General features: G+C 37.8%; 1 pseudogene; it reads right to left on the bottom strand.

The window, feature by feature from the left end:
• Window positions 1-7,416: 7,416 nt before the first annotated feature.
• The window catches only part of LOC120216458, a 35,159-nt pseudogene continuing 30,094 nt past the window's right edge, over window positions 7,417-12,481 (bottom strand).

The following is a 12,481-nucleotide window of genomic DNA, read 5'->3' on the forward strand; positions in this document are numbered from 1 at the left end:
CGATAAGGCTCCGGGGCCGGATGGGTACACCCTGTTATTTTTCAAGGCTGCTTGGTCCATTGTTGGCGCTGATTTTTTAAGTACAGTGCGCTATTTCTTTAATACTGGCTTCTTGTTGTCGGCATTTAATTCCACGACTGTGGTTCTTATTCCTAAGACTGTGAATGCGTGTAGGATTCATGATTATCGTCCTATTTCCTATTGCTCAATGATTTATAAGACAAATACAAGGATTTTGGTGAATAACACGTTGCTCGCTCAGGAGTTGGTTGTTGGCTATGCTAGGAAATCAATTTTGACGCGATGTGCGCTTAAAGTGGATCTTCAGAAAGCATTTGGTAGTGTGAGTTAGGATTTTATTATGACTGTTTTGGATGCAATGGGGTTACCTAGGGGATTTCGGGAATGGATCAGAGTTTGCTTAACTTCTTCGCGCTTCTCTATAATGTTTAATGGTAGTCTTGTGGGTTATTTCTGAGGTGCGAGAGGGGTTCGTCAAGGGGACCCTTTGTCCTCCTATTTGTTCGTGTTATCTATGAATGTTCTATCTCGTATGCTGGATGTGGTTGCTAGGAATGGTATTTTCGCTACCATCGTAAGTGCAAGAAGATTGGTTTGACGCACTTGCGCTTCGCTGACGATTTAATGATGTTCTCTAAGGGTTCAACCGATTCCATTTATGGTATTCAGTATGTTTTAGGTAGGTTCTATGAGATGTCGGGGCTTCATTTGAACCCTTCGAAGTGTGATTTATTCTCGGCGGGGGTAGATGTTGGCGAGTTGCAGGATATGCAGAGAATTTCGGGGTTCAGACCTGGTGTGCTTCCTATTTGTTATTTGGGGGTTCCTTTGGTCACGAGGAAGTTAATTGAGTCAGATTGTCAACCCTTGATTAGAAGCATTAGCAGTAGATTGGAGCAATGGGCTAAGCATAGGTTGAGTTATGGGGGGACGTTTAGTTTTGTTTGGTATTTTGAGTTTTTAGTGTCTGCAACTTATTATTCCAAAGAGTGTTATTTTTTTATAGGAATAGGAGGCCTCATTAAAAACCTCCCTCTTAGTTGTCTCTTGTGAAAGAGGCAACTAGCAAAAGGAGGAAAAGAGTGCCTCATCTTATTAATAAACCATAATTACATAAGATACTGCTTACATAATAAACACCCCTTGATAAAATACATATTCTACAACAATAAAACACAACACCTCAACCAATCCCCTCTTTAGCAAGCTTGTCTGCTTCCCAATTACAACTCCGTGGAACCCAATTAATAATAATACCCCTAGCAGATACAAAGGCCCCAATTTCCTCAACCAAAGAATGAAAAAAACGTTGGGGCAGAAAAAGGTATCAAGATCCAATCAACTGCTTTTTTGCAATCACTCTCAAGGATTAGTCTTCCCTTCATTGCCCAACCTGATGAAAGAAATATATAAATTCCTTGCTTAATTGCTCTTAACTCAGCAAACATAGGAGGACCAGGTCCCACAACCGTAGAGAAAGAGGTTAAAATAGAGCAATTTGAATCTTTCAAAACTCCTCCAATTCTGTCCTGCAGCCCATCACCTCTCACCGCTCCATCAATATTGAATTTAAAGAAATTATGAGTCCGACCAACAATTAACCTTCTTCTTCTTAGATAAATTAGTAGGGATTCTGTCTGCAAGCGATGAATCCCCTATTAACAAATCAGCCTGAATATTAGCATGAGGGAATTTAGCTAAAAATCATTTAGTCAGCCTAAATCTGGAAATGAAGAACAGAGATGAGCTGTCAAAATTCCAATTTTCAAACACCACCGAATTCCTCGCTTTCCATAGTGACCAGAAAACCACTCCAGGTATAAACTTCCAGATGGTAGAGTAATCCCTAATATAAGACCAATAACAAAGTAGGGAAGCAGGAACTTGGGTCAAAACTAAAGAAATATCCCAAAACTTTAAGAATCTATTCCACAGCTCCATTTCAACCGAACAAGATATAAAAAGATGTTGAATTAATTCCTCAAAATTATGACATAATGGACACTGGACATTTTCCATATTAACCCCTCTTTTCTTTAGTTCCACTCTAACATCCACTTTCCTATGAGTAATCTTCCATAGGAATGTTTCTACTCTAGGAGGTGCCAATCCAGACCAAACCCACTTCTTCCATTGAAAAGTATCTCCATTTATGCATGAAAGAGCCATTCTGCATGACTTAACCGAGAACAAGCCATCACCTTTCCCCGACCACCCAAGAAAATCATCCACTGATTCAGACAGGCGTATATTATCAATCAAAAGCATTAAGGAAAACCACTGATCCAATTCCAGTCACATAAGTTCCTCCTTAATTGAATATTCCAAACCCAACCATTATTTTCAAAGCAACCAAAATCTGCCACTTTTCCTTTTTTATTGTTCGATAAAGCGAATATCCTAGGGAATTGACTCTTTAAAGAAGAGCCATTGACCCAAACATCATTCCAAAATTCAATTGACCTCCCATTCCCCACTTGAATCTTCGAATTGGACCTCAAGCACTCCCCTATCTGATCCTTTTTCTCATAATTATTCAAAATACCCCTCCATATCCATGAGTCTATAGGAGAAACGACTTTGCATATTGATAAGGATAAATTACTGACATTATGCTTGCAACACAGTAATTTTTTCCATTGAGATTCTTTCTCATTTGCATACTTCCAGACCCATTTCCCTAGCAAAACTTTGTTAACCAATCTCAAGTCCAAGATTCCCAAGCCACCCTCGTCATAAGGTTAACACACCATATTCCAATTTATCCAATGGATCGTTTCTTGGCTTGTCCTTCACCCCAAAGAAATTTAGTCATTAAAGAGTTTAGTTTCTGATTTACCTTCAAAGGTAATTTGAAGATAAAAAGGTAGAAAATAGGTAAGGAAGATAACACCGATTTCACCAACACTACTCTTCCAGTCATCGATAAAGAGGAAGCTTTCCAACCTGCTAGTCTGTTGTACACTTTCTGTAGAACTGGCTCCCACAACAATTCTGAATTTTTGATTGCACCTATTGGTAAACCAAGATAAGTCATAGGAAAAGAACCCACCCCACAACCTGCTTCATATGCCCAATCTTTCACAATGTCCTCTTCCAAATTAACTCCAAACAACTTACTCTTAGACAAATTAAGGTGAAGTCCTGAAATTAGGCTAAACACCCTCAAAACTCTCCTGATATTGAGAATTTGAGTTGAAGAATCTCTGCAGAATAGAATTAGATCGTCCACAAACTGTAAATGAGTCAAATTAAAGGGATTATCCTCCTTACCGATACTGAACCCTTCAAAAAGACCCAGATTCGCAGCCTTACACAACATTAAATTCAAGAGTTCCCCAACTATGTTAAACAATAAATGGGACAAACTACAGCCTTGCCTCAAGCCCTTGCCCATCTGAAATTCTGTTGTTGGAGAACCATTAACGAGAACTGATATTGAAGCAAAAGAAATACAGTACCGAATCCAAGAAATCCATTTCTTCCCAAAACCCATGACCTTCAATAATCTCAATATAATTGGCCATTCGACTGAGTCATAAGCTCTACGAAAATCAATTTTGAAGACAACTCCTTTCCTTCCTTTTTTCCTCCAAAAGTTTATGGATTCATTGGCCATAAAAGCACAATCAAGCAGCTGCCTACCAGGGATAAAGGGAAACTGTGAGGGGCTAATTAGATCTTTAATAGCTGAAATCAACATTTTCGATAAGATTTTGGAAATAATTTTGTATAAGGTACCAACTAGGCCAATTGGTATGTAGTCTTCAATACCTTTTGGATTAAGTTTCTTGGGAATCAATGTAATAAAAGCATGATTGACCCCATGCTCTCAACTCCTCCCTCTATGAAAATCGTTCACAAACTTCATAAGATGATCCTTCAATATAGGCCAGAACTTCTTAAAAAAGCCCATCGTGAAACTGTCTGGACCCGGGGCTTTGGCACTGTCCGAGTGAAAAACTGCTTCCCACACTTCTTGTTCTGAAAAATTAACCTCCAGACCATTCTTCTGCTCCTCTGTTAATTTCATGTAATTGAAATTGATTTCTTCCACCTCTAACGTATCTTTAGAATTGTAATTCTCCTTAAAATAATCATAGACAAAGGCTTTCAACTGATCCGGGTCTGAACATTCTTCATCAGTAACTTTCAATGTCGAAATAGAATTTATTATGTTTCTATTCATTGCTGTTAAGTGAAAAAACCTCGTGTTCCTATCCCCATCCTTGCTCCACTTCAATCTTGATCTCTACAACCAAATACTCTCTTCTCTTCTGTGCAGCTTCCACAATTCATTTCTAGACAGTATCAGCATATCCCGTTCTTGCATTGAAATCCCACCGTTTTGTAACTTCAGTTCCAAACTGTTTATCTTACCTTCTAATTCTGAAATCGCTTCAGATATCCTACTTAAATTCCTGTTGGGCCACTTCTTGATCTATTGTTTTGTTCCTCGAAGTAAAGAAACAATCCCCTTCTACCCTTGTCCATCATAAGGTTAGACAAGAATTTTCAACCAATCCAACAAACCCGTCTTCCTCTAACAGGTAATTGAAAAATCTAAAAGGCTTAGGTCCCCAATTGTTGCATTCTTCTACTAACACTATCGGATTGTGATCCGAAAGGGATTTGGGTAGCATTTTCTGTATCACATTTGGAAATTTGTCAAGGAAAGAACTACTAATTATAAACCTATCAAGCCTTACCCAAGTGGGAGAATCTCTATTGTTGCACCAAGTAAATCTTCCTCCAACTAACGGAAGATCCATAAGATTAGTGTGTTGTATTAAGAATCTAAACAAATCCATGCAATGCCAATTTTGTGAAACTCCACATTTCTCCTCAGTATCTAAATACACGTTAAAATCTCCCCCTATGCAAACTGGCAGATTTAGACCTTGAACAAAGCACAACAATTCCCTGAAAAATTTCTCTTTGTCCACCTCTACTGATGGATCATATACATTTATGATAACACACACAAAGTTAAGCAACTTGAACTTCCCTAACAATGCCATGAATCTGTTATGGATATGTTCTGCTGTGACCTCAAAAAAGTTTTCATTCCACATAAATAACTGTCCACCAGCCGAGCCATCGGCATGATTAAACAGCTTTGCTCTCAATTTTTCTACAATGGCTACGATTTTGCTGCCACAGGGGATAAGGTATGCTGGTAGCATGTTTGTTTGCCTAAATCAGAGGGTGGGTTGGGTATTAAAGATCTTTCTTGTTGGAATAAAACTTGTATTTTCCGTTTGATGAAGAGTTTATTGGCGGATGAAGGGTCTCTTTGGGTTGTGTGGGTGAAAGCTTATGTGTTCAAGGAGAAGGATCTTTGGACTGCAGAGATGAAATAGTCGACTAGTTGGAGTCTTCGGAAGATCCTCTCACTCCGGGGTAAAGCCTTACAGCTGCGTGATGTTTTAGTTCATAGAGATGGAGCTTTGAGGGATATTTGGAAAGAAGTTCGTAATAGGGGGACAAGGTGGTGTGGCAACGTCTCATTTGGTTCCCGTTGCATGTTCCTAAACACGCGGTGATTGCTTGGTTGGCCATTCTTAACAGGCTGGCTACCAAGGATCGGTTGTTGAAGATGGGGATGGTCGTGTGTTCTAGGTGTGTGCTATGTGATGCGGTTGATGAATCTCGCGATCATTTATTTTTTTGAGTGCTCGTTCTAAGATGATATCTGGAGCAGGGTTCTTTGGTTGTGCTGTCATAATAGGGTGGTTCGTTCGTGGGACAGTGAATTGGAATGGGCGGTTTCTACGTTAAAGGGTAAGTCCATGGTTGTTACTATCATGAAGTTGGCTTGGAATGCTTTTCTTTACTTGATTTTGGAGGAGCGTAATAGGAGGGTTTTTCGTAGTTCACCTGGGGGAGATATTATTCTTGACTTGTTAAAGGAATTAGTTCGTTTTAAACTTTATAGAATAAAGATAGATAGGTTGAGAACTATTGATAGTAGGTTTTGTACAGGTGGGGATTGGTTGTTTGAGTGTCATTGTTTTTGTTGATACTCTTGTTTTTGTGTAGCAACTTGCTGTTTCTTTGGATATAATACAATCGATTTATCCAAAAAAGAATACAGATAAAAATATTTCTTGTTTTTGGGTTTTTCAAGCCTTTCTAAAAGGGTGATGAGCAGGTAATTAACGTTCCCTTTTCTTTCTCTTGTATATGTTTATGTATCCAACATGATTACTGCAAGAGAACAAGACTTCTACATCAGAATATGGCTAAAAGTAGTTACAAGGGACATATTTATGTTCTATATTTGCTCTTGCTACACTTGAATTTATATTGTGGTTCAAAAGTTAGGTTATTTTGATAGTGCATAATTGTTGGAGTGTTTCTGTCAACATGTTGCAACCCTCCTCCTTTATCCGGGCTTGAAACCGTTTGTGCTCACAAATTTAGGTATTTAGTGTTCCACAGGCGGAGTTATTGCAGCATATGCTTTTAATTCCTTCTTAAATACACTGCCCCTTGTTCTAATTCAATTTTTATGTTGTATCTAGTATTGGGTTCGTGTACCTTGTGATGCTTATATGCTGTTCAATTTTTTAATGTTTTGATCTGACAGTTTGCTGACATTAAATGCAGCCTGAAGTTACTTTTTAAGGCTCACCATTTCAACAGGTAAATATGTGCTGGTTATGTGAATGTGAGTCATGTAGAAGATGCTTTTTCATCTTCTTTCCGAGCAGTAAACTAGAAACATGATTCTATGGTTGTCTTACTTTGAAATCTCACTATTATCTACTATATTATGTATATTTATGTCTCTTAATATCGTTCATGTTAAGTAATCGTGATATTTATTAAATACTGAAGAAACTTAGTTTCACCTTTTATCATGTAGTCTTGGGAACATATTATAACTATGGTATTTTCTTTGGGTACCTTGAACTGGTTTTCTCATTGTTACATGAACCTTTCGTTTTCCATAGCAGATAATTGGTATCAGTTTATCATTGAAAATTGATTTGTAGTAAAATTATATTCAGCTGAGTGTATCTTGTTTTCGATGTTTTCTATATTTCAGTAATTGTTTGTAGCTTCACCTATGCAAAATATTAATATCTTTCTGAAGCACCTTGTTGCCGTCATATATGTTCCATGACATAACTACAATAAGTTTTTTCTTATTTAAATCAACTTAAATAAGTGTAACCGTGGCCTCCATTGTTGGTCATCTTTAAAACTGAAAAAAATAGTTAACTGCACGTGGAATAAATGTCCATTTTCTCCTTTATATATATATCTTCTTTATTACTCTTAATTTATCTCTACATAACTAGCTTGGTTTTCTTGATCATCACATCGATGCTAAATGTTCATTTGTTCGGTCATTTCAAACCAGTGTTTTTTTGCTGAGTGATTGGTGATTATAGCATAAAACATCTTACTATGTGAACCTTAACTTTTGGAACCGTGAGCTATTTGTTGATAGAAATCGAATGACATCCCGTCCCACTTTGAAGCATTTTCTTTTGCTAATGCAATTGCAATCTGCTGCAGTCACCATAAAAAAAGTTTGCATATCAATTTGTGGCAAAGTACATGGTATTTGAATCAAAATAATCTACCATAAGGAGGAAAATTACCCCAATTTTGTAGCTCAGTTTTGTTGCTGTGGCTGGCTTAGCTGGAGATGGACAGCGACATGTGGATCCTTCTCAATGCTTTGACCATTTGTAGTGAACAATTCTTTGTTTGCTCCATTCACATCCCTTGTTCCATAAACCTGGATGGAAACTTATCTGTTGAGGTTGGTTTTTAATTATCTCATAGATAGATGACAAATGTTAGTGTCTTGATTCTTGAGTCTCTCTAATATCTCTAAGCTAATTGAAATTTTTATGAGCCATTAAAATTTTTACCTTATATAATTCCAAGTTTTCTAGACGAATTTGGTTTACCTTCTTATAGAGTTCCACATTTTCTTGATGAATGAGGTTCCCCTGCAATGGAACAATGCAATTTAGACAAACTTGAGCACTTTGAGTTGATTCAGTAATGAGACAATGCAATTTAGGTTTACCTTTCTGGTCAGTTCTTGGATTTCATTCATTAAAATTTGGTCCTACAGCAGTGGGGTAAATGTTACCAACATGGAGTTGCTTTATTTTGTACGCTATCCTGAACTTAAAAACTGACAATGAAATGGAAATAGAAATCTCAAACCTTCTTCATACGGACACCACGAAGGCTCATTTCCAATTGGCTCTCCAGATTCTGTAAATCTTTTATGTTCAATCCAGTAAGTTCTTCACCCATCATTTGCCTGTTTTGGTGTGCAGAAGCATATTTTCAGTCAATAGGATTTGTTTCTTGCATAAAAGCTTTTCATAGGCATACGCATGAGATGCAATGAATTTTCTATCCCATTTCAATTATTGTGGTCATTTTTACTTTTGATGCGTCCAATGCTTTTATGGACAGATATTAAATCTGCCTTTAACAGACATAAGTTTATGTCTAGGACCATTCGTGTCTGTGTGTTCGCCTTAATTGAAGAACTAATGTTTCATTCAATCTGATATACGAATATCTGAACCATGGTATAGAGCATCTTAATTGCGTCTAAAAGGTTGGAATAGATAGTTACAATGGGTTCTAGGAGAAAGTTAGATTGCTATTCATGTTACCGGCTTGAAAGAAAGAGGTTGTCTATGTGGAATCCAGACATAGGTATATATGTTGTTGTTTTCTGAAAAATGCTTAATGTAAAAGTGGTTTCTTGATTTTGCATTTTTGGCTCATTTTACTTTCCCATTGATGTCGCAATGATGGATTTATATGGTGTAAGAGTCAAAATACCTGTGATTTTCTTGCAGGTTTTGTAGTTGCTGTCTCAGAACTGATGCCTCCCTTTTCCAGAACTGAGAAGAAAGATTGATAATATGGTAAGATTCACAGTCGCAGCTTTTTATTGCTTAAATAGAAAAATAATTTCAATAATGAAACATTGCCATAACCAAGCATATTTATAGACGTGACAATGCTCTTAATGATCACTATAGTTGTAGGTAATATCCCTTTAAAAATTATGATATATTTTAATCAGATGCATGAGACTAAATTAATTTTTATGTTGCCTTATGGAAAGGTTCTGAAGTGTTGGGTTATTCAAATTTATCAGTAGTTAAAGTCCCAAGTATCACCTTATAATATGTTACCTAGAAAATTTTACTTAGCTGATGTTCACAGGGACAACTGCAAGATTTTATACCAGGAGGGGTAAATTTATAAATTTTAAAGGGATGAACTTATAAAATTTATTTGGTGAGAGTGGCTTGTTTTAGGTTTTTCGTTTCTACTGATGGGATTAGTCGTAATTTCGTGGAACATTAGGGTGATGTTAGGTTTCTTTTAGGTTTTTCATTTCTCCTGATGGGATTAGTCGTAATTTCGTGGAACATTAGGGGGTTGGGGAGGAAAGAGAATGTGAGGGTGGTTAGGAAGATGGTCTCTAAAAGGAAGCCTCAGTTTTTATTTCTTCAGGAAACAAAGTTAGAAGCCTTAAAACCATGCTTGCTAAGGAATTTGGGAGGAAACATTCTTAAATGTAGACTGTTCTCCCCCTCACAAGGAACATCGGGTGGTTTGTTGTGCTTGTGGGTTGAAAATTTCTTTGAGATAGAGATAAATTACGTGTGTAGGAGGTTCATTGTTCTGGTAGGTAGGGTGAAGCAGAGTCAGATTTCTTGTTGCTTTGTTAATGTGTATGGGCCTGCTGTGGAGGCTGAGAAAGCGTCCTTTCTGGAATTAACTTCTTGTCTGGAGAATTATAAGATGCCGATATGTATAGGGGGTGATTTTAATGCATTTCTATCAGTTGAGGAGAAGAAAGGAGTGATGAAGAAGGTTCATTCAACCGAATGTTTCAGGGATTTCATCCAACAAGTTGCTTTGCTGGATCTACTTCATGTGTTGGTTTTTTTTATTTTTTTTTGGGGGTGGGGGAGGGCTTTTACTTGGAGCAATAACAGAGAATACCCAACACTCGTAAGGCTAGATAGGTTTCTAGGGAATGTCAAATTCATATATGCTTTTCCAGATTTATCTCAATTATTGTTGCCGAAGTCAATATCTGATCATAATGCAATCCTGTTGGTGAACGAGGAGGTAAATTGGGGACCGAAACCATTTAGATTCTATAGCTACTTGTTGGAGGAAGGGGGATTTGAAGAAATGATGAGGAATCCATTTCAAGAAATCAAGAGGAGAAACAACAGAATTGGGATGATGGGGCTGCTTAAGTAGGCTAAAGACGTCGTCAAACAATGGGCTGGAAGTAGATTTACACATGTCCAGGAGGATTGAGGAGTTGGAAAATGAGATCCACCGTATGGAGAAGGCTATTCAATTGGGGTCTGCAGTTTCGGATGTGAGAACAACCATTTTGAAGATCAAAGAGGAACTATGGAAGTTAATGAGAATAGAAGAGCAAATCTGGTAACAGAATTCCCATCTGAAATGGGCTAAGGAGGGGGATCGCAACTCGAGGTTCTTCCACATTTGTGCTTCGAATAGGAGGTGTAATTCTATCAAGATCCTCGAAGTAAATGGCAAGTCCATCAACGACCCGAATTTGATTAAGGAGTGCGTAAAGGATTTTTTCTCCTCAAGTTATAATTCCAAAACAACGCTGGAAGTTAGGAACTTGAATCTGCCCTTTCCGAAGCTAGATCTTGGCCAACAAGTTGTTATTGAAAGAGAATTCTCAGAGGATGAAGTATGGGAAGCGATAGTCTCATCGGACTGCAACAAAGCTCCTGGGCTGGACATATTTAATATGATTTTCTTTAAAAGGTTTTGGTCGGGTGGATATTATGAAGTTTTTTAAAGAATTCTACAAGGGAAAAATCTGGGAGAATGGTGTAAACCTTTCCTTCATAACTCTAATGCCGGAGAAGATCAGTCTGGAGTCGTTAGAAGATCACCGTCCCATTAGTCTGGTGGGAGGAGTGTACAAGATCCTCTCGAAAGTTCTCTCCAAACGTCTCAGAGCTTGCATTGATTCGGTCATCAGCAATTCACAATTTGCTTTTATCCTGAGGAGGCAGATTTTGGATTGCTCATTTATTGCAAACGAAGGGATTGATGATTTGCGTAGAAGAGGCTTGAAGGGTGTAGTTTTTAAAATAGACTTTAAGAAAGCCTATGACACGATCGATTGACACCTTTTGCTAAGAATAATGAAGGAGATGGATTTTGGTGGTAGATGGGTTTCTTGGATTGCAAAATGCATCTCTACTTCTTCGTTGTCCATCCTTATAAATGGCGCTCCTACAGAAAACTTTCCTATAGCCAGAGGGCTCAGACAAAAGTGCTCTTTATTGCCTTTATTATTTAACGTTGTTGGAGAGCTACTAAATCTGATGCCAAGGAAGGCAGTAAAAGTGGAACTGTTTAGTGGCTTCGTAATCGGTAAAAAGGAGGATTTAGTAATGCTTTTGCACCTCCAATTTGCCAATGATTTGATCATCTTTTGAAATGCTTCCTTAGGGCAAATCATAAACATAAAAAGGATCCTTCGCATTTTTTAAATAGCCTCGGGTTTGTGGCTGAATCTAGACAAAAGTAAACTGTTTGGGATTAATATTGAAGATTCTGTTTTAGAAGAATGGGTAGCCTCAATTGGATGCTCAGCAGGTGCTTTCCGAACAGAATACCTAAGCCTTCCCCTAAGCACAAAGAAGAATTACTATCTCTTAGGTAACCTGTTATCCAAAAGTTTCATTTTAGGCTATCTAGCTGGAAATCAAACATGCTATCCATAGTTGGGAGATTGGTTCTTATCAAGTCGGTTTTAAACTCCTTGCCCGTATGTTTCCTCTCCTTGTTTAGGATGCTAGCTGCAGTCTACAAGAAATTAAATTCCTTAATGGCAAATTTCTTGTGGAATAGTTCAGATGAAAGAAGAAGTATCCACCAGATGAGATGGTCCTCGGTAAGTCTACCAAAGGAAGAGGGTGGATTAGGGATTTTGGATCTGGATTTCCTTAACCGTGCATTATTAGGTAAATGGGTTTGGAAGTTCGCAAGCGGAGGCAACTGCATGTGGAAGGGACTATTATGTTCAAAAAACAATTTGGATGGAGGGATTTTACCCAGAAAATCGCAGAATTCACGGGTGTATTGGCTCTGGAGGGATGTTCTTAAATCGTTTTATAAGGAGGACGAGATCAGTTGCTGTCTTAGAAATAATTTTAAAATCCAAGTTGTGAAATGTGGTTCAATCCTGTTTTGGTGGGACACTTGGCTGTTAGATTCCCTGCTAAAACAGAAATTCCCGAGGATATTTGCTGTCCTGGAATAAAAATGGTAGAATTTTCGAGTTTGGATTGAAAAGAAGTTTGGGTTGGGACTGGAATATCCCTTTTCGCAAAAGGCTTCAGGATTGGAAACTAGCACAATGGAAAGACCTTTTGTTGTTAAGCAG

Source organism: Hibiscus syriacus, unplaced genomic scaffold (assembly GCF_006381635.1).
Source record: "Hibiscus syriacus cultivar Baekdansim isolate YM2019G1 unplaced genomic scaffold, ASM638163v2 tig00110160_pilon, whole genome shotgun sequence".
In the NCBI taxonomy this organism is placed as follows: domain Eukaryota; kingdom Viridiplantae; phylum Streptophyta; class Magnoliopsida; order Malvales; family Malvaceae; genus Hibiscus; species Hibiscus syriacus.